Source organism: Marmota marmota, unplaced genomic scaffold (genome assembly GCF_001458135.2).
Source record: "Marmota marmota marmota unplaced genomic scaffold, marMar, whole genome shotgun sequence".
Lineage (NCBI taxonomy): Eukaryota > Metazoa > Chordata > Mammalia > Rodentia > Sciuridae > Marmota > Marmota marmota.
The window spans coordinates 45,871,602-45,891,104 of NW_025999977.1; the positions used below are offsets into that span (position 1 = coordinate 45,871,602).

At 35.7% G+C, this 19,503-nt stretch overlaps 1 protein-coding gene across 1 annotated transcript in view; it reads left to right on the top strand.

Annotated features, from left to right (window-relative positions):
* Positions 1-960: 960 nt before the first annotated feature.
* The window catches only part of Pum2 (pumilio RNA binding family member 2), an 83,383-nt gene continuing 64,840 nt past the window's right edge, over positions 961-19,503 (top strand). The window contains exon 1 of the mRNA XM_048804958.1: positions 961-1,077. The gene's annotated coding sequence lies outside the window, so the exon portion shown is untranslated. The remainder of the gene's footprint in view (positions 1,078-19,503) is intronic.

The window sequence follows — 19,503 nt, forward strand, 5'->3', positions numbered from 1 at the left end:
GAACAAGCTCCATACGTGCGTGCCCATGCCCCTGATCTCCCACACTACAGTTGTGACAAGTTGGGTCCAAACCATTAAGTAATCACTTCTCTGCAGATTCTAAGCCAGAAGGGCTACGCCTCACCAGGGCAGGTTTGGAGTCTCCAACTAGCCCGTAAACTGGGAAGGAGAATGCATTTAATCTGTGGTGAATATACAGCTCAAGTAAGAACCAGTGAACAAGCTGGAGACCCCTGTTACCTTTGTACTTAAACTGGTCAAACACATGGGGCCCACAATTTGTTCAGAGATGGATCCGCTTGCTCAGGGAGCAGCCACCAGGAGAGTTACAGTTCACTTACACGGGTGCAATTTTCAACCCACATGCATCTCCAACATCTGGGTGGAGGGAGAGGTAAAGGGTCAAAACTAAAGCCTTATATTAACGTCCAGCTTTTGTGGGAACCAGCATCCCCAAGGCGAAATCGCAGTAGCCCCGAGTTGGGGGCGCGAGCGCCGACACCTACGGCAGTTGGGGGAGAACAATGAACTTCAGGGGAGGCAGCTGAGGGTGAGCGAATTCGGAAATCCAGGCCCCACGCGAGCAGACAGCGGAACACAGCGTTCCGAAACTCCACGCCTGCGCCGTCCGCGTGCCCCAACTGGGAGTCGCGGCTGGGCACAGGAAAGCGCAAGCAGCCAAGGCCCAGACNGCCGCATCCCCCGCGCCTCCGCCGGCCGGGCCCAGGGCCGCCACCGCTTCTCGCTCGGCTCCCGCGCGTCGGGGGCCGGAGACCCCGAGTCTGCCCGCCGCCCGCCCCGTCGCTCGGGGCTCGGAGAGTTGGGGGGAGGCTGGGTGAATCGCGAGCAGAGTGCGAGGTGGAAGTGAAGAGGAAGAAGTGGGTTCGTGAAAACAAGTGTGGGGATCCTCGAGGGCCCCGCCGTCCAGGAGGAGCTTGGGGCAGACCGATGTGGGTATGAAAGAAACAGTGACTCGGGTTCGTGTTGTTTAGGTGCCATTCGTAAGGAATGTTCTGTTTTGTTCGAGGAACAGATTTCCATACTCAGAAAAATATGTAAATCAAAACCAAAGCCAAGGTAAGCGGCTTCAGGTACTTGAGCAGTAGTTTTGTGTCTGAATGGGGTCAAATTTGGGGGGAATCCATTGTGAAAAGTTATGGCCACACACGTGCAGGTTGGTGTTACTTCTGAGAACACAGCGGGAGAAAACCCACTTTTCTTAGCTTTACATTCTAATGTTTAAACTTTTGGGGGAAGGGCATGAGTCGCCGACATGTTAGGTGCAATAAGACAAATCACCTCGAGACTTGGTACTTTGAGCTTTATTACTTAAGAAAACTAGTGGCGGAATTTTTTTGATTAAAAGACTTTAAGGAAAACGCTTAAGAGAAATATAATACCAGTAAAGATATTGTATGTCAAGAAAGCAATTTTAATAATAAAGAACTACCCTTAGAATTTTCAGGGCTTGTTCCTTGCTTAGGTTTGTGTTGCATAGGTGACTCTTCACCATGTGACCAGGAGTGTTAGTGTATGGTTGAAGAAATTGTGGCCAGGAATCCTGTTAAAAATAGAATGATGAATATTTTTAATTGGTTAGTAAGTTTTTGTTTTTATTCACTTAGTATCCATTCTGCTTTTTAAAACGATTTACTTCATTAGTAAATAATCGATGGTATTTCCCTCGTGTCAAGACTGTCTTTCAAATTCCAATATTTGATGAAATTAAGTTGTGTAGATCTATCCAGTTTTGTTTTTGGTTTGGTGTTTTTGAGGGCAGTTATTTAATACACCAAAAAAGTTACACTAAAATTAAAGTTATATATCAGAAACCTTCATAGACTAAGTTCAGGTTTTTTTTTCCTTCTAAGTTTTCTTATTATTGGGTTCCTGTATAAGTCTAGCTATTTTTACCTTCCAGGTAGATTTGCCATTAACAAATTTAAATCCCCTAACAATTTTAGTGGTTTAGTTTTAACATAGTCTCCTTAATTTGTCTAGAGTTCACAATTCCCTTAAATATTTCAATGTTCAGTGAGATTTCAAAGTTCTTTTTAAAGAATCCAAAAATTAAATACATTTAAATTGATTTTTACAAGGCTGAATTTTCTTAGGCATTACAAATGTATACAATTCAGTCAACACAGATATTGATATTTGAATTTTGTTTTTCTTAAATTTTCCAAACTTGTTTACAAATCTTTCTGATGGTTAAAGATAATTTATCTCCCTGAATATGCACTTATCCAAGTTAGCAAAAGTATTTATGAGCAGAAATTTGGGCCAGGTGGTGACATTCAGAGCCAATCTTTGTGATCAGACAGCCAGCCTCCTTTATGCTTTCCTGGTGCTGGAAATAGAAGGAACCCAGGGCCTTGCACATGCTGGGCCAGAGCTCTTCCTTCCACTGAGCTACATCCCAACTCTGCCTCCTTTTTAAAATTAAGAAGTCACTGACAAAGTCTTCATAATTTTAAGTGGAGGTTGGTTCCTATCTGCTGAACTCAGGTTTATGTATTTTGTGGTTTAAAGATTTTGTTGAGTTTCGAGGATATGAAAATATTCTGTATTTTTTCATATTAAAATTAATGAGTACAACTAAGTTAAACAGAATTTTTTTAAAAAATAATAAACTACAGTATCTGAATATTCAAATCTCACATGGCTTTGTTTGACTTGAATTCACAGCTTGAGGCCATTTTGCTAACAGGTGTGATTAAGATAAAAATTGTACTTCTATCTGGGCAAATTGATTTGTGACCTATTAAATAGGTTTCTTGCTGTTTATAAAAAGGCATAACAAGTCTAACTTGCCTCCTATTATCCTTCCTTCTCATTCTTCCATTTGGTGAATTTTTAAGAGGGAACTGATCCAGTATGACTGAGGCCCTTCCTCCCTTTCTTTTTGGGAGCCTGCCCCTGCAGAAAACTTTGTTTTGCCTCTTCCTGTAGCCACAAGGGATAGACTCCCTTTTTTGTAGAGGAGACTACAGTAGTTGTCCAGTGCTACTCATGACTGGATTAGAATAATTAGGGGACATGATGTTAGGAAACCCACTTGGTGTATACCTAATTTAAGCCTTCCATTGTGGCTCTATCTGGAGTAAAGGAGATGCTTGCATTACCCTCAGTCTTTTTGTCTTTTACTCAGTTCTGAATTCTGGTTTGGTAGAAAAAATGTTTCCTCGAATCCTTTTATTCAGAAGCTAATATTTTAATAGTGATTTTTATCTCTGACAGTATATAGACAGAAAACAGTTTTCATTAAAAACTTTGTGCTTTGTATGTTGAAAAGTGCATTTATGGAGAGAGATTTTTTCAAGCTTTTACAGTAAATGAAGCACTAGATGAAGGTGTATGATAAATGAATTTTCTTAAGAGTTTTAGATAGCATTATGTTTAGAGACACAGTTAATAGTTTTTAAGTGATTTTTTTGCCCTTCCAATAAGTCAAAAGATCAAACTTCTTTATAAGTGAAAAATTAACATTTGGCATAATTAACAAGTATCACCTAGAGAGTGATTTTAATTCTTAGTGGAATTGTAGATAACATTTGTCTTTCATTGACCTTTTTTTTTTTTAATGGAAAGTTTTGTTTGATTCTTGGCAGATTCATTTTTATATTTTGCTGTGTTTTAAAGAATTTAAAATGATTGGTCATTCAAGCATGTTGGCAAGAGGATTGTTTTCACTCTGCATATTTAGCTACTGTAATCCTACTGATTTTCAGGTTACATATCTCTGGTTTTCACTTAAATTCTTTATTCTATCACGTGTGGAAGGACATAAGACGTGAGTACTAAGAAACATCCACATATGCACACATTATATCTCCAAATACAAAAAAAGAAAGTAATATGAAATGATAAAGGAAAAGAGGAATAGTTGACAAGTCAGTGTTTTGATTTAATGCAAATAAGACAGGGGTAGAGAAAATCATTATCTACTTGACAGAATATATATTTGAAACGGTAGCCTTGAAAAAAGAGTTGGTGGGCTTGGCTATACAATGGTACTAAAAACTATCTAGTTAATAATATCTAGGAAAATAGAATGTTAACACTCAACATCTACAATGTGTGGTGGAATGGGAAAGAAAGGAAGGATTGTGTGTGAGTATATATATATATATATTCATTCCTGAAAACACCAATAAATATGTAGAAGACTTGGTTTGAGAATAGATCTTTGTGATTTCTATTTTAGTGGTAGACATTTGAAGAATACGAATTCTAGATTTTAATCTGATTTTTTATTTTAGGCATTGTTTCGAAAGACTTATTAGGGATCAATGAGATTGTTTTAACTATGCACAATTTTTTATCCATTTAAATGTTAAAAAAAAAGTAAATGAGCAGTAGAGACCTTTACTAGGCAGTCAAATGAAGCAAATTGTAGGTAGAGAAAATATGGTCTGTTTTGGATTTTGTTAATCACCAGAGAAACTATATACAGAAAAGGAGATAACTTGAATATCTCCGTAGTATTTTACCAGAACTGTCTGTGTAGTTAAATGGAAAGCATTTAAGTTTTCTGTAATAAAACTCAAAAAAATCTTTAACACCAATTCAACATGAACCAGTTTAGTTTTGACATTAAGAGAGGGATGATGGCTCCAGGTTTTACCTGTTTCTTTTTCTTTTTCTTATTCATCATCTTTTTTTTTTTTTTTTGTACCAGGGATTGAACCCAGGGGCACTTATCCACAAATCCACATTCCTAGGCTGCCCTCCCACCCGCCCCTTGTTTTTAAATTTTGAGACAGGCCTTTCCTTCCTAGGTTGCTTTAAGACCTTGCTAAGTTACTAAGGCTGGCCTCAGCCTCCCAAGTTACTGGGATTATAGGTGTGGGCCTCCATGCCCAGTTCTTTTAATTTCTAAATTACATGATTTTTACATCAGCAAAAATAGAAGTACTCTAGGCTCTCACTAAAGATACATGGCCATTTTTTAAATTATAATTCTTACGGAGGAAATATTCATGGAGTATTGTTTGAAGAACATTCCAGTATATTTTTTAGTCTGAATATTGTTAAGTTGTATCTCTCCATCAGGACGGACTACCGAAACCTGCACACATTTTTAAGGTTGTAGGCCTATCTTGTGCCAGATTTTCCTTGGGTTTTGGTGATAATATGGTCCTTGACCTTGAGGAATTCACAGTAAAGTGTAGAGAAAGAATTAAGCTTTTAATTATAGTGCAGTACACTACCATTATATCTACACATTATATCTCCAAATCCAAAAAAAGAAAGTAATATAAAATGTGAAAGGAAAAGAGGATTAGATTAGGTGACAAGTCAGTGTTTTGATTTAATGTAAATAAAGACGGGGGTAAAGAAAATCATTATCATCTACTTGATAGAATAAATGTTTGAAACACAGTAGCCTTGAAAAAATTTACCATGGAGGTGATGTTACAAAGGTGCTGTTCTCTTTTTTTTTTTTTTAAAGAGAGTGAGAGAGAATTTCTTTTTTAATATTTATTTTTTAGTTCTCGGCGGACACAACATCTTTGTTTTGTATGTGGTGCTGAGGATCGAGCATGCCAGGCGAGTGCGCTACCACTTGAGCCACATCCCCAGCCCCAAAGGTGCTGTTCTTACCTTGGTAGAGAATGCTGGATCAGGAAAAGCTTTTGATAAGGGGTAAAGCTGAATCTTTAAAAAAGTATACAGAAGTTACTTTAGCCAAAAGATGAATGAAATGGTATTCAACCAGAGAGACTAAAATATAAAAGTGATCTTGATGGGGGAATTTGACAAAGAGTTTAAAGTACAGATATATAAGTAGAATTGTCAAAAGGTATAGAGTGATAGGAGCCCATCAGAATGAAGGGCTTCATCTAATATGAACAGTCCTGCAGACTTTGGAAATCAGGATTTAATTTAGGAAGATTTAGATCATATTCTCTTTTAACTCATTACATAATTGACTATGGAATTTCTAGATTATGTTGGGAATTAGGTATATAACTTTCTGGAGGGACTAAGAATAGTTAGATTATGAAACCTTGTATCTGTTATGGGAATGTTGTTGAAGGTATTTTCTATTTACAACTGTATTTTATAATATCCCATATAAAAATTTTGTTTTAATGCTTAATGCTAGGAATAAATTTGCCTTTAGGGAATTGGTCTCATTTCTTTTTGTGGATGAGGTTGTATATAACAGTGTTTTTTTCTTCTTGGATCATCAGAAGTAAGATAGTAAATTTAGAGTTTATGTACTACTTTTGTTATTCAGTATCTGCTTTGTGCCAGATGAGGTGATGCACTCCTATAATTCCAGCAGTTCAGGAAGGTGGGGCAGAGGATCACAAGTTCAAAACTAGCCTCAACAACTTAGTATCTGCTTTGTTATTTTAAACAAGAATTTAGTTTTTGTTTTATTTTGTGTATTTCTTATGAGGTAAGTTGTTGACATTTTTCCATTTAAATGAATAGAGAGTAAATTTTACTTAAATTATACTGAAGAGTCTTTCTACCACAGAAACTTTAAAAAAATATATGAATATGTAGTTTGCTACTTAATCTTGAAAATAACCTAGATTCATTTGGTTTCTTTTTCAGCCAGTCTGTCTAGTTGTTTGTTTGGTTTTTTGTGGTACTGGGAATTGAACCCAGGACCTTACATGCACTAGGCAGGTGCTTTATTACCAAGCTATATCCTCGGTCCTTTTTGTTTTCTAAGCAACAACTTTCCCTTTTTTAAACTTAAGTGTCTTTAGAAAATTGGTTTGATTTATTGGGAAACAAAGGATTGCAAACTTGGGTTGGGGTTGTGGCTCAGTGGCCCAGTGAGGCATTGGATTCCATCCTCAGCACCACATAAATAAATAAATAAATAAATAAACAAACAAACAAAATATAGATATTGTGTCCATGTATAACTTTAAAAAATTTAAAAAATGATCACAAACTCAAGACTTAGTCTTTGAATACGTGAGGAACTTTAAAAATAAAAATTTGTGCTCAGTGCAGTGGCTCATGCCTGTGATTCTAGCTATTCTTGGCAAGAGAATTCTGTGAGGCCAGCATGGTCAATTTAGCAAGACCCTGTCTCAGAATAAAAAGGGGTGGGCATATAGCTCAGTGGCAGAGCACTTGCCTAGCATGTGTGAGGCCCTGTGTTCACTCTCTAGTGTTGTTTAAAAAAACAAAAACTTTAATTTATACTCATCATCAAAAAGGTTCTTCTTAATTCAAAGATTTGTATAACTTGTATATTCTTAGACTATTCATAAGTCATAGTAAACATTTTAAAGCCTTTAGCTGTCACAAGTTAGGAATTTTATAGACAAAAATTGAATCGCTGTTCTACCTAGCCTACACAAGAAAGTTGAAATACTTAATATAGGTCACATTCGTTTTTCTGTAAGTTGTTTTGGGAATACTACTTAAGTTCTTTTTTTGTGTTGGTATTTACATAAAGAGTTAAGATGATACTGGGTTAAAGTTAAAATTTTAATTGGAGGCCTTCTTAGAACCTTCATTATGATACTAACAGTGACTGGGAGGTTGAGCATGTGCTCAGCTTGCCAGAGAGTTAGGGATTCAGGGAAACAGCATATTCTAAAGGTATTGGACAGGGAACTGATTTTTTTTTTTAATTGGTTCTCAAAAACATTACAGTGATCTTGACATATCATATATCATACATTTGGTTCAAATAGGGTATGAATTCTTATTTTTACCACATGTACAGATTGCAGAAAAATTAGTTGGTGCTGGTCCCGGGGCATACATCTGTAATACCAGCTGCTTGGGAGGCTGAGGCAGGAGGAACTCAAGTTCAAAGCCAGCCTCAGCAACTTGTATTGTCTCGAAAAAATTTAAAAGGGCTGGAGTTGGGGTTCAGTGGTTAAGTGCCCCTAGTCAATTCCCTGGTACCAAAAAAAAAAAAAAAAAAAACAACCAAAACAGAGTTAGTGAATAAAGACCATGCTTTGAAAAATTCTAAAGAGAGCATCCTTTTAAAAATGTATTAAAGTGCTAGAGGTTTAGCTCAGTGTAGAGCATTTACCTAGCACAGAACTATCCTAGGTTTGATCGCTAGCATTGCCGGAGGGTGGGGGTGGAGTGTGCTGCTTCAAGTGGTTTTTATTTTGTTCCAGTTATCTCTGACCATCCAAACAGCCTAATTAACATTGCTTAAGTTATTTTTCTGTTTCTGTATTTTAATTGATAATATGTAGCTGTTGCAAATTACTAGATAGCCATATGAGACAAGTTTTCACTTGTTAAGCATTCAGCCTGGTACTAATAGGAACTAAAAATAGCACAATATTTCTACTATCACTCTTAGGTGATAAAGCTCAGAAACTATAGTGCATTTAAGCTATGGTTGATATAGGACCTTTTTAAAAAAAAAAAAAAAGTTTTTTTTTTCCTAACATTAATGAGCCTTACAACACAAGAAATACAAAGACAGACCCAGCAGTCTTCTCCTTTACTAAAGTTGAATTATGTATTTATTCGTATTTCCCACAAGAGTCATATATTGTCCCCCTCCCTTTCCTGAATAAAAATGGGGTTCTATATATATCAGCCAACATGGTATTTTTACTTAACACCATGGACTTTTAAAATATTAGTACATATAACTTTTTTTTTTTAAACCAGGGATTGAACCCAGAGGCACTTAACTACTGAGCCACATCCACAGCTCCTTCCCTCCACCCAACCGCGCCCTTTTAAAAATATTTTATTTAGGGATGGGGTCTCACTAAGTTCTGAGGCTGACTTTGAACTTGTGATCCTTCTGCCTCAGCTTCCCTCCCAAGCCCTGAGATTACTGGCCTGTGCCAAGGCACCTAGCTGAGTATTTGTACATATAATTTTAGTAATAACTTTTAGTGCATGACCTTTTATTGTTTTTAAATCATTTTCCTGTTGTTGAGTTTAGTTTTTTAAACCATGTAAGCTGTGGTGTAGTAAATATTCTTATAATAGTCAATTTTGTTATTTTGACACTGCTGTTTGTGTGAGGTAAACTCCCAGAAGAGAATCTTTTGGGTCAAAAGATTTTTATATTGATTTTAAACAAACAAAAAATGTTCACCTATTGTGGTCAGTCATTAATACTTCAGGAAGCAATATATTACTTCTCTTGGTCTTTGGTAACCTTGTGAGGGAGGTTTTTCTTATAGCAAATCTGGAAATATGATCAGAGGGTTTAAGTAATCCCAGTTCTTTCTGCCAGAGGCAGCCTTGGAACTATAATCTAGATCTTTTGATTCTGGTTTCTTTTATACCATGAGGAAAATTACCAACTTTTTTTTTTTTTTTAAGTTGAAAAACTGCAACGTTGTGTATATTTTCCTTAGCCACGTAATAATATGTAAGGGTTACATCCCTTAGTCACTCCGGCAGATTAAAAAAATTTCTGTGCCTGCCTATCTCCCCACCCAGAGTAATTTATACATGTGCCTTGGGCAGGTGGGATTTCAGCATCTGTAGGGTTTTTTTGTTTTGTTTTGTTTTGAGCTCATGGACACTCAACCATTGAACCCCATTCCCAGCCCTATTTTGTATTTTGTTTAGAGACAGGGTCTCACTGAGTTGCATAGCACCTCTCCATTGCTGAGGTTTGCTTTGAACTCAAGATCCTCCTGTCTCAGCCTCCCGAGCTGCTGGAATTACAGGCATGCATATACCAGCGCACCTGGCATCTCTGGTTTTTAAAAGCCTAGCAATCTAGATTCTGATGTAATGTGAGGGTTTGAGAACGAGTGATCTTAAAATTGTAGTGTTTATAATTCTTGAGGGGCACATGAAAAAAGTTTCAAAATGTCTGCATTTGGCTTTCTGGGAATCAATTACAGGTCCTCATCTTGTGTACTAAGAAAGCCGTAATTTTGATCCAGCCCAAATTTACTGTGGTATATTTGACCCCAGATGCTTAAACTTTCTAGGTACCAAAGGTTACCTTTCTTTAGTTATTAATCCTGTCTTATGTGCATTGCTGTGAGAAGTGAAACAGAACAGCAGAACTGGGAGTATTTTGGCCTCCCTTGGTATCTTCCGAATTCATATCAGTGATAGTCATGGGTACTAGGAGTAATGACAACATTTTTAAAATTTGCCTCTTCTTGGTGTGTCTTCAAAGAACAATATCAAAATATTTTCAGAAGTATATGAATCACATATATAATAGCATACTGTCAAATATATTTGAGTTTAAATATATGATTCATTTGATTCCGTATTTTCAGTTTGAGGAGTATAACAAAAGACAAAGGCAGAATTAATTAAGATGTAACTATTCCTTAAAATTAGGTGATGGGAGAATACTTAGATCTACAGTGCTGTTTTTGCTTTGTTAAAACCCAATTGTCATGAAGGTATGGCTAGAGATATTTATGATATAATAGGTACTAAGTATACGTGTAAATTCTTTTATATTGCCTCTAAAACTGCTGGAAACTTACAAATGAAACTAAATGAGAATATTTTTAAGTGATACTTTTTTATTGAGGAGAGATTTTTCTGTCCTTTATAAGTCATGATACATGGTATGTACAGCAGTATTTATGTTAGGAAAAATATAGTCTTGTTTGCATATGGTAGTAACATACATATTCCTTTGAGAGAAACTTGTTTTTAGTGTTCAGATGTAGCATTTTACTAACTACCATATGAGGACGTTGATTTTCAAGTTAACATTGCAGTGGAAACTGTGTAAATGTGTTTGGTATATATTTTAAATGTTTTCAAGAACACAAGTAGTCTGGGGAAAATAGGCTAAGATTAAAACACTGTAAAATGTAACAATCATGTCTTAATTCCCAGATGTTACCTCTGTTAATCTTTAAACATCACTCTGATTATTTTTTATGTGTGTACATATGTACGTGCTGTATCCTGTTTTTAGATAGGTGAGTTTTTTTTTTTTACTTTGGTACTGTGGATTGAACCCAGGACCTCATCCATGATAGACAAGCAGTCTACTACTGCGCTACATCTCTAGCCTTTTTAAATTTTATTTTTGAGACACAGTCTTAATAAATTGCCCAGGCTAACCTTAAACTTGGGATCCTCCTTCCTGTAGCTGAGATTACACACTTAGGCCGTCAAGCTCAGCTTCCTGAAATATTTTATCGTTTTTCCTACTCTCAGTATCCTTCTTTTTGCCTCCTCATAACTATTTGAGCCAGACTTTGAGGGATTTGTGGGATTTGCATATAAAGAGATAAATAATAAAAAGCCATCCAGGTGATTGGTATGGTGTAAATTAAAGGGAAATAGGGAGAAAGTTCTTACCACCTGTGGCAGTTTGTGCTTGGTATGGGAAAGAGCATGAGCCTTTTGGAGTCTTGATAATATTGAATCCTTTGCCATGTTAGTAGCTTTGTCTGTTAAGGTAGGGAAATAACCACAATTTCTGTATTTGTAAAGTAGGAATACAATACCTACTTTGCTGCATAGTATGAGAATTAGGTAATAAAGTATTTGGTGTGATCTCTTGGCTTAATATTGAGTGCACCATATATTTTGTTTTTGGGGGGGAAATTGCCTGATTACAAATTCATTAAAAAAAAAAAAAAGTCTGTACTTATTTGGAAATCAGTATGTAGGGGAAAATTTCACATACTAGTCAGAAATATGACTGAGGAAGAAGTAAGTGAAATTAAGTTCTTTAGAACAGCTTGGACCTAAGCCAGTTAACCTGGAGGAGAGTAGTCTCCTCCGCAAGCTGAAGTTATCCATGCTTTGTATTTAAAATAAAAAAGTGAATATTCTCTGAATTAGGTACCTATTCTTAAAGGCCCAGCGTAAATACTTCATTCACATGTTCTTCATGATACTTCTGCCACATGTGGTTTTCTTTTGTTGTTGTTGTAAAATTTTTCAAATTTAGAAGTGGATAAAATAGAGTGAACCCCTGAATATCTATCATCCATATTCAACATTGTGTGAAATTTTTATTTCCATTTTTAAAATTTATATTCATATTTTAAAGGAGTATGCATTTTTCCATATTAAAGGAGTATTTAAAAGCCTAAGTTTTCTTACTAATAGTGAGGACTTATGAAAATACAAGCCTCTGGGCTGGAAAAAGACAGTAGAAAATTGGTCATAGAAAGAGATTTCTGATTTCTAGGAATGCGTATGTTGACGACACTGACTTTTATGCCAAATTGCGTTCAAAACATAAAAGTTGACTTTTCTTTAATACAGTTGAGCTAATAATACTGTCCCCCCAACCCTGTAGTGTTTTTGGTTTGCTAGTGAAATGAGCATATATTCTCTCCCCATGGAGTACACAGATAAGTAGAAAATGTAAAAGCTGATGATGGGGTTCTTCCTTTATTCTTCAACTATATGTTAGTTAACTTTGTGTTAACTAACAAAATACTCAAGATAATCAACTTAAAGGAAGGTTTTGTTTTGGCTCATGGTTTTAAAGATTTCAGTATGGTCAGTTAGCCCTGTTGCATTTGGGAATATGGCAAGGCAGTAGTACATCTTGGCACGAATGTGTGGCAGAGGAAGCTGCTCACCTCATAGCAAGCCAGGAAGTTCACCTTAGAGCAGCCTAGAAGCAAAGAGAAAGGAAGAAAAGGTACAGGAGTCCCAGAATACACTTCAAGGATATGCCCCCAGGGACCTAAATTCAGGTCTCATCACTCCCAAAAACCCCACATGGGCTAGGGAATCAGGCCTTTAACACATGGGCCTTTGGGGGAATTTTCCATATCCAAATTGTAGCACTAAGTGACCTATTCAGTGACTCTAGGAAAGTGTGATTCAGTTTTTGCCCTCAGAAAAATCTCAAATTACTAGATGTTGATAATGAGTAACAACTTCGAATGTTAAATCATTTTTATTTTTACTTTTTGAGGCAAGGTCTTGCTAAGTTGCTGATGCTGGCCTCAAACTTGCAATCTTCCTGTTTCAGCCTCCTAAGTAGCTGGGATTACAGACATGGCCCACTACACCAGGCTCTGAATGATACATGAGGTTCTGTTATAAATACCTAAATTGGATTTGTCATGTGGATAATGAATTACTAAATAAGTTGATTTTTGTTGGCAGATTTACAAAAATATTTAACATACTGGGAAGAAAGTTTTCTTTAGGATTTTAGTAATGGATGCCATTGATGCTCAATGGTTAGGTTTATTAAAAACTGTCCAAGGAGGATAACTGCCAGGAATATGTCATAAGCAGCTTAAGTCACTTAATTTACTTCCATTTTTATTCATCAGTTAGGTTTTTATGTAATTTTGTTGTTTTTGTAATTGCTAAAAAAAGTAACTGTAGGCTCTAGGAATAGAGGATCAGTTGGAAAGTAGTGCCAATGGGAAGTTGTACTTATTAGTCATTTGTTTTAGTAAATTAAATGTCTTTAGTAGTGCAAAAGATTTGAGGAAGAACATTGTTTATTGTCTTTCTATTAAAGCAAACATTGTCTATTAAATATAGTCATTATCCAGATATGAGTTGGTTTCATGATCTGAATTCACATTTTATAAAGAGCTCATTTTGAGTTTCTTTATATATTGAACATTTAGAAGGCAAGTCCCTTTGACTGCAGAGTTTAATTTCTATCTTGAGTGTAACTAATTATATAAGACTAATGAAAATATGATTAGTGTTATGTGTTTTAATACCTTTTATTGTGGCTTTAAATGCTTTCACCACTTCCTGGCTTATTTATTTATTTATATTTTAGTTTTTGGTGGACACAGCATCTTTATTTATTTATTTTTTTATGTGGTGCTGAGGATCGAACCCAGTGCCCCACGGGGCATGCCAGGCGAGCGTGCTACCGCTTGAGCCACATCCCCAGCCCCCGGCTTATTTTTATAGTAGGCATATGGTGAAAAGTTGACAGAAAGATCAGTTTTCTCAGTGATATGATAGATAATATTAATGCACATTCTTGGTTCTTGACAAGTTATTTGTAAACCATTTGGGTTATGTTTTAGTAAGAATGCAAACCATCACAGGACCTAAACAGGTTATTTGAGGTGCTTTATTTTTCTTACATAATCAGTAATAATTTTCCAGCTAAATTAGATAAATTAGCTAATGTTTAGACTGAATGAAATGAGACATTGCCATTTCTTATGTCAAGAAACAATCTAGAATCTCAAAAAACTCTTCAAATTTACCTCAAGATTATGCTGGGTCTTGATCATAGAAAAGTTTCTATGATGGTAAATTCTAATTGTTCATTAAAAGAAATAATATTGGTGAATTTCAAGCTTTAATGACACAAGAATAAGTTGAAGACAATTTACACTCCTGAATAAATTTTCTTCTAATGAATGGTTAATTCAACATTATGTAACCAATTACTAGAAAGGTTCTATTGCTTGTTAGAAGAATTGTCTCCCTAAGATCAGTCATTCAACTTGTAAAGTCATTAAATTCATGTCCATATTTTAACTTTGTCATTTAATGATACCAACATTTATAGCTTAAAAGACAGAAGATTGACATTTCATTAAAATTTTTTTGAGTACCACTTAATAGCAAATGTGTGATTCCCTTCCCCTTTCAGTTTTATTATTATCAATATGAAGATTATTATAGGAGAATTGAAAAAATGTTTTATTCTTGTCCTACTGACTTGCCCACATTTTCTTCCTCATGATTGAAATACATAGTAACACTTTAAACTGAAAAGCTAAATCTTAAGAGCTGCTGTGTAGGGAAGGCAGAGGTGTTTATTTAAAAATTTTAAAGTCATTTCCCTGTAACTACCCTGGCCATTGAAAAATAATAAAATCACCTCCATTTAGATGAAATCTGAAATTACCATTCCTTATAAGAAAAAAAAATGGTGGGAGTATTATAAATGAAAAAGTTAAAAACCAAGCCCTGATGGTTAACTTTGGCTTGGCACTCCTGTGTGTCTGGATCACATAAAGCCAGCTATCTATGATTATGCCATAGTGAACTTTGGGTCCTGTGTGAGTCCTAATATGCTCTCCTGTTGTGTAGCATTTAAAAACAAATATTTATTTTTAAAAAAAACTATTGCTCCTAAATTAATTACTCAGAATTCATTTTAGTAGTTGCTCCTCAGGAAGCTGATGGTACTTAGGTGTAGAATAAAAGACAGTTTTGGAATTAGTGACTGAAACTCAGATTCATTGATATCTGAGGTTGGTCTAGCATCATGGTCTGACCCAGCACTTCATTTAATTTAATTTTAGCTGTTGTGGATACCAATATATATATATATATATTATTATTATTATTATTATTATTAACCCTTTTTTTTTTTTTTTTTTTTTTGCTTTTATCCTGTTAGTTTGCATTTCCTTAAATTTCTAGTGAGCCAGCTCCCTGGGAGTTCGATCTATCTCTAAATTCCATTGGTAACTCAACCTTTAGTAACCAAGCACAGAATAGCTGTTGCTTCCATACATGGAGCCACCTAGAAATCAAAAGTTTCTCACCCCTCAACCTTTCACCTTTTCTATTCCCAAACCATGTGTTTCTGTAAGCCAGTGTTGTACTTGTACTTCTAACACCAAGGTATAAACTGTAGGGGAAAAACCATATTTAATTTCCCCTACTGTACTCTCACAATGCAGAACATTATCAGTGACTCCACATATTTGGGGGACATTACCCCATACATCAAGCAATCAGTTCTGCAGAGGATTCTGAAGTGGGAGTATGTAGGACTGAAAGTTCCAACCCTCTAATCACATGTTGGTCCCCTGGCTACCAGTCCCTGTCCTGAGGCCAAGGGCACCCAGGTACCAGTCAGTCACTTATCCCATCATAGTTTTCTAGAGCAAAAAGCTCAAACTGTATATTTCACAATCCAGTCATGCACTGCATATGGAATGACATTTTGGTCAACCACCGGCCACATATACAATGATGTCTCCTTGAGAAGGGATGAATAGATATTCAGTAGATTAGACAAAGGGGAATTAAGGGAGGGGAGGGGAGGGGTAGGAAAAGGAAAGACAGTGGAATTAATCCAAAATAATTTTTCTTTGTACATAATGAACACACAACAGTGAATCTCATGGTTATGTACAGCAACAAAAATGGGGTCTTAATTAGAATAAGATTCCGCGCTTACATAATTATATCAAACAGAATTCTACTGCCATGAATAACTAAAAAGAACCAAGATGGGGAGAAAGAAAAAAAACTGTCTCATAAGGGAGAAAAAATATTCCAAGAACATAAAATCAAAGATTAAGTATTAAAGAACTATGGGTGCTTATTGTATTTTCAAGAATTTTTGAAGTGTTTCTTCATTGGAGGGAAGCGAAAAATGTAAGTAAAAAAGTTAAGAGTTCTGGGAAATAATAGAACAGGTTATATTATGAAAAATGCTGGAAGTTTAATTCTGAAGGGCAGTGATTTTTTTAACCAGCTATGATTTACCTCCCACTACACCATACCCCTAAAGCATATGGCAAAGTGCAGTGACATTTTTTTTTTGGTTGTCTTACTTAGAGAAAAGGCGTGATTGGCATCTAGTGGGTAGAAGCTAAGGATGCTGCCAAATATCCTACTGTGCAAAGGTCAGCACCATTGTCACCACCACAAACACAACAAAGACTCATCTCTCTGCAGTGCCAATGGTGTACCTTTGAGAAACCTTGCTGTTTAACATTTGTAATAGTATTCGGGCCTCCAGATTTTGCCAAAGGTATAAGGAGGAGTCAGAATTTCAGAACAATAGATTTATGTTTTCAATTGGCCAAAGGGATTCTGTATATTTTTTCCCTAGACAAGCTATTTTAGGTATGTATGTATCTCCTATGATCCTATATGCAAAATTGTTGAGAGAAGTAAAGATGAGAGGTATGAGGAAGTTATAACAAAGAAAAACAACAGTCACTATTTGGGAGTTAGTCTAGAAGAAAGCATTCTTACCATAGGAGATAACAACTCTGCGAGTGTTACTGCCCCTTTGACACACCAATGGGACAAGAGGTGGAAGACTCTGGTATTGTAACTGAACCTGGGTTCTTTTACTAACCACTTTGAAAAAGGCCAGTGATTTGATGACAAGTTGTTGGGGCAAGAAAAAAGGCTTTTTAGAAAGCTAGCAAACCAAAGATGGGAAGTTATAACCAATAAAGGCCTTCTTAGGGAACTCTGGGGGCACAAAGGGCTTTTGGGGGGTGGGGGCAATGGGCAGGAAAGCCAAGTACTGAACAGGGTCTAAGTCATCCAGGGCGGCTTGTGTTTTCTCTTCTAGAATATCCTTGTGATAATGATCAGTTTCTGTCTCCTATAATTTTTTTAGTACACATGATTGTCCTGCAAAGTTAAAGATGATTTTTTTTTCTTTTTAAAATTTATATATATTTATATATAAATTTATATATTTTAATTAGGTATATATGATAACAGAATGCATTTTGATTCATTGTACACAATTACAGTACAACTTTTCATTTCTGGGCACACGATGTAGTGTTGCACTATATATACAGTGATTTTTTTTTTTTCTTTTTAGGGGGATACTGGGGATTGAACTCATGGGCACTTTACCACTGAGACACATCCCCAGCCCTATTTTGTATTTTATTTATAGACAGGGTCTCACTGAGTTGCTTAGTGTCTTGCTTTTGCTGAGGCTAGCTTTGAACTCTAGATCCTCCTGTCTCAGCCTCCTGAGCTGTTGGAATTATAGGTGTGCGCCTGCATACCAACTAAAATGATTTTATTTAAGAAATAAGATTAGCTAATTCTTGGCTCATACTTTGATGTTAAAATCTGAAGACCTTCAGCTGAGCTTGGTGGCTCATGCCTGTAATCATAGTGACTCAGGAGGTTGAAGGAGGAAGAATCTCAATTTTGAGGCCAGTCTCTGCAATTTACACCCTGTCTCAAAATAAAAAAATGGATTTGGGTGTGTATGTAGCTCAATAGTAGAGTGTGCCCTTGGGTTCAATCCCCAGTACCACAAAAACAAAACTGAAGACCACCAGGTATTTTAAATTCTATAAATCTACAGAAAAGTTGCAGATAAGTAAATTTTATGATTGGTATCATTTAGTTTTTCAAAGAAATACCTAATTTTGCAGTCAGTTGTTTTGGGGAGGAGGTAGCGAAAGGCAACAGATTTAACCTTTCAGGCTGCTCCAGTCAGAGGTGTCATTTACAGTCATCTATGGCCAAGTTAGTGGGAGGCTAATGATATATTACTCAGCTGCATGACCTCCAAAATTAGTGGTTTTTAAAGTCAACTAAAAACAAAGCTTTATTTAGATTTTTCTTCACTAACAGTATTGATCATCCTAGGGTAATGTGTGTTTATGTCATAGTTTTTAATCAAATGTTTAAAATGTTAAAAAGAGAAAGGAAAACTGAAGAAAGCTTATAGAATAGGACATAAATTATTTTTGTACAGCTGTATAATGTTTTTGTTTTAAACTAAATTTTAAAGAGGAAACTTTTATTAGTTATAGTAAGCTTAGTTTAATTTCTTATTGAAGAAAGGAAAGGCCATTTAGTGCAGCCCAAGTTAATTTTGTTTGTAATGTCTCCAATATTGTAAGGCTTCCACATTAACTCACCACTTACCCAGCATCTTTCAGTCCACAAGCTCTCTTTGTAGTTATGTACCTTATATAGATGCATCATTTTTTTTATCTTTGATACCATACTTTTATTATACCTTTCTTATATTTTGGTATGTCTGATACATAGATACTTACCATTGTATCACAGTTGGCTGCATTATTCATTACACTTACATGCTGTACAGGTTTGTGGCCTAAGAGTAGGAGGGTGTACCATTTAGGTTTGTGTATATTCTGTGATCTTCCCACAATGATGAGATCACTCAGCGACTTATTTTTTTCAGAACATATACCCATCATTAAGTGACACATGATTATCACTGTCTTTATTCTTGGAGAATATTTTCACCAGATAGAAAATTCTGGACTTGCATTTTTTTCTTTTCGCACTTTAAAGTTTTGTTCTGTATAATCTAGACCCCATTTTTCTGGTGTGAAGTTAGCTGTCGCTCAAATTATTGTTCCCTTTTATGTAATTATGTTGTTTTCCCTCTGACTGCTTTCAAGATTTTCTGTTCTCTTTGCTTTTTACAGGCATACATGTGCGATTTTTTTTTCTTTCCTTTTTTTTTTTTTTTTTAATTTTGCCAGGAATTCACTGAGTTTCTTGAATTTGTAAATTTACTTCTTAAATTGTTTTTTCAGGGTTTTGTTTTGTTTCTCTTATTCTCTTTTCTTTCTAGAATTCCAGTTACTTGTAAGTTTTATCTTTTAACCTTGTCCAAGTTCACTGACCCTTTCTTATCAACAGTCAGCTAGTAAATTACAGTGACAGTACTAGTAGAAAACTATGGAGATGTTCAAGTTATCTCCTTATCTGTATATAGTTTTTCTGGTGGTTAAGAAAATCAAATACAGCCCACATTTTCTCTACTATTCACTTTCTTTAACATCTGAATGGGTAAAACCAATTGTGCTAAGTTAGGGCCCACTTCCATACCCAGACATGGCCTCAGACAAAAAAAAAAAAAAAAAAACA